The sequence below is a fragment of the Leopardus geoffroyi genome, chromosome X (assembly GCF_018350155.1).
Source record: "Leopardus geoffroyi isolate Oge1 chromosome X, O.geoffroyi_Oge1_pat1.0, whole genome shotgun sequence".
NCBI classification, from domain to species: domain Eukaryota; kingdom Metazoa; phylum Chordata; class Mammalia; order Carnivora; family Felidae; genus Leopardus; species Leopardus geoffroyi.
Genome location: NC_059343.1, coordinates 58343719 through 58347868, shown reverse-complemented (window position 1 = coordinate 58347868; position 4150 = coordinate 58343719).

The following is a 4150-nucleotide window of genomic DNA, read 5'->3' as shown; positions in this document are numbered from 1 at the left end:
ATCTTGGTTGCTTCCAAGTTTTGGCAATTATGAATAAAGCTGCTGTAAACATCTTTGTGCAGGTTTTTTAGTGGATGTAAGTTTTTACCTTTTTTGGGTTGAAAGGAGTGCAATTTCTGGATCATATGGTAAGAATATGTGCAGTTTTATAAGCAATCACCAGACTGTCTTCCAAAGTGTCTTGCATTTTGCATGCCCACCAGCAATGTATAACAGTTCCTGTTGCTCGATATTCTCCCCACCATTTGGTGTTGTCAGTGCTCTGGATTTGGGGCATTCTACTAAGTGTGTGGTGATATCCCATTGCTACTCTATTTTGCATTTCCCTGATGGCCTATGATGTGGAGCATACTTTCACGTGCTTATTTGCCATTTATATATTTTCTTTAATGAGGTATCTGTTAAGGTCTTTGGCCCATCTTAAAATCAGGTTGTTTGTTTTCTTCTTATTCAGTTTTAAGAATTCTTTGTATACTTTGGATAATAGTTCTTTATCAGATGTGTCTTTTGCAAATATTTTCTCCCAGTCTGTGGCTTCTGTTCTCATTCTCTTGGCATTGTCTTTCACTGAGTGGTTTTTAAAATTTAAGCTTATCAACTCTTACTTTCATGGATCGTGCCTTTGCTGTTGTATCTAAAAAGTCATTGCCATGCCCAAGGTCATCTGGTTTTCTTCTATGTTATCTCCTAAGAGCTTTATACTTTTGTGTTATACATTTAGTTCTATGATCCGTTATGAGTTAATTTTTGTGAAGGGTGTAACGTCTGTTTCTAGATTTTTTTTTTTGCATAAAGATATTCAGTTGTTCCAGCACCATTCATTGAAAAGACTATCTTTGCTCCATTGTATTGCCTTTGTTCCTGTGTCAAAGGTCAGTTGACTGTATTTATGTGGGTCTATTTCTGGGCTTTCTATTCTGTTCCATTGATCTCTTTGTCTATCTTTTGCCAATGCAACAAGTCTTGATTACTGTAGCTTTATAGTAAGTCTTGATGTTGGGTAGTGTCAGTCCTCCAAATTTGTTATTCTTCAATATTGTGTTAGCTATTCTAGAACTTTTGCCTCTCCATATAAACTCCATTAAAATCAGTTTGCTGATATCCACAAAATAACTTGCAGGGATTTTGAGTGACATTGCTTTGAATCTCTAGATCAAGTGGGAAAGAACTGACACCTTTATGGTATTGAGTCTTCCAGTCCATGAGCATGGAGTATCTATTTAATTCTTCTATGCTTTTGTTTATCAGAGTTTTGTAGTTTTCCGCATATAGATCTTGCACATATTTTGTTAGATTTATATCTAAGTATTTCAGTGGGGGGAGTGCTAATGTAAATTAGTATTGTGTTTCTAATTTCAAGTATCTCTTGTTTGTTATTTGTATTTAGGAAAGCGATTGACTTTTGTATATTAACCTCATATCATGCAACCTTGCTATTAGTTCCAGGAGTTTTTTTGTCAATTCTTTCAGATTTCATGGACAATCATGTCATTTGCAAACAAAGACACTCTTATTTATTCCTCTTCAATCTGTACAACTTTTGTTTTCCTTTCTTGTCTCATGTGCATTAGTTAGATCTTCCACTACAATGTTGAAAGGAGCGGTGTGAGGGGGACATCCTTGCCTTATTCCTGATCTTAATGGGAAAATTTTGGGTTTCTCACCATTAAGTATGATGTTGGCTGTAGTTTTTATTTTTAGATATTATTTGTCAAGTAGAGGAAATTTCATTCTATTTCTAGTTTATGGAGAGTTTTTTTTATCATGAATGAGCGTTCTTATCAAATGCTTTTTCTGCATCAATTGATATGATCATGTGATTTTTCTTTGTTAACCTATTGATGTGATTGATTACATTAACTGATTTTTGAATGTTGTACCAGCCTTGCATGCCTGGAATAAACCCCACTTGATCATGGCATATAATTCTCTTTATACACTGTTGGAGTTGATTTGCTAATATTCTGTTGAGGATTTTTGGATCTATGTTTATGAGAGATCTTGGTCTGTAGTTTTCCTGTAATGTCTTTGTCTGGTTTGGGTATTAGGGTAATGCTAGCCTCATAGAATGAGTGAGGAAGTATTCCTTTTGCTTCTATACTCTCAAAGAGATTATAGAGAATTGATATAATTTTGTCCTTAAATGTTTGGTAGAATTCACCAAACTAGTGAGTCCTTCTAGGTCTTGTGCTTTCTGTTTTGGAAAGGTTATTGATTCAATTTCATTAATAGATATAGGCCTATTCAGTTTTCTATTTCTTCTCGTGTGAGTTTCAGCTATTTGTGTGTTTCAAGGAATTGGTCCATTTCATCTATGTTATCAAATTTGTGGGCATAGAGTTGTCCGTGGTATTCCATTATTCATTACCCTTTTAATGTTCATGGATCTGTAGTGATTACCCCTCTTTTCATTTATGATATTAGTAATTTGTGCCTTTATCCTTTTTTCCCCCTTCTGTTAGCCTGGCTAGAGGCTTATCAATTGTATTGATCATTTCAAAGACTCAGATTTTGTGTCACTGATTTTTTTCCATTGATTTCCTGTTTGCAATGTCTTTGATTTCTGCTCTAATTCTTATTATTTTTCTTCTGCTTACTTTGGATTCAATTTACTCTTTTTTTTTTCTAGTTTCCTAAGGTGGAAACTTAGATTATTGATTGTAGATCTTCCTTCTTTTGTAACATGGGCATTGAATGTTATAAATTTTTCTCTAGGTACTGCTTTTGTTGCATCTTACACATTTCAATGAGGTTTTATATTAATTTTAATTTAGTTCAAAATATTTAAAATTTTGTCTTGAAGTTTCTTCTTTGCCCATGTGTTATTTAATACTATGTTATTTAATCTCCATGTATTTTGGATTTTTCAATTATTTTTCTGTTATTGATTTCTATTTTATTTTATGTTTTTAAGTTTATTTATTTATTTTGAGAGAAAGAGAGAGCACAAGCAGGGGAAGGGCAGAGAGAGAGAAAGAGAATCCCAAGCAGGCACAGGCTCTGCACTGTTGGTGCAGAGCCCGATGTGGGGCTCAAACTCACGAGCCATGAGATCATGACATGAGCTGACGTTGGATGCTTAACCAACTGAGCCACCCAGGTGCCCGTTGATTTCTATAATTCCATTGTGGTCTGAGAGCAGCCACTGTGTGATTTCTATTCTTTTGAATTTGTTAAAGTGTGTGTGTGTGTGTGTGTGTGTGTGTGTGTGTGTGTGTGTTTTCCCTGAATGTGAATGTCCCAGTGAATATTCCATATGAGCTTGAGAAGAATGTATATTCTGCTGTTGTTGGACAAGTAGTCTATGGATGTCGATTGTATCCAGTTGATTGATGGTGCTGGTGAATTCAACTATGTCCTTACTGATTTTCTGCCTACTGGATCTGTCCACTTCTGATAGAGGGGTGTTGAAGTCTCCAACTGTAATAGTGGATACATCTATTTCTCCTTGAAGTTTTAACAAATCTTGACTCACATAATGATAAGGAAGACTTTTTCAAGATAGGAGAGAAATACTGGACTTAACCCTGAATACAAAAAATGACAAGTGGGGATTTATAGCCAATGAGAAGAAAGAAGGGGTCAGTGGGTGGAAAATTACCAAGAGGAGATGTCAAGGATGGAGGGTTCTTGTTAAATTCACCTAACAGTCTTGCTAGAGGCAAGCCAAAGACTTGCACGTCAAGTGTAGGCACTGAAGAACTTGATCAGATATCAAGGGTGGGAGAATGACGTAGCAGGAGTCTTTGCTAAGACTGGGTTGCAAAGGCCAAAGACAGAATGAGGGCCATGGTTGAGGTCTAGTGAAGAGAGGACTCACAGGAGCCTAAAGTGTGGTCAAGGAGAGAGTTTGTCAATCCTACTGTTCAAAGAAAGAAGAAATATTCTTCTTTCCTGTAAACAGTTTAAGTCCAGGGGCGTCTGGCTGGCTCAGTCGGTAGAGCCTGTGACTTCTGACCTCAGGGTCATGAGTTTGAGCCCCACATTGGGCGTGGAGTCTACTTTAAAAAAAATTTAAGTCCATTTAAATTTATTATTCATTAAGGACCAGTTGAGATTTGGTAGTAGAAGATATTTGTTGGATGGTGTGAACCGTCAGGCATTTAATAAGGGGAATTTCTACAAAAACAAAAGGAAAACAAAGATTAAT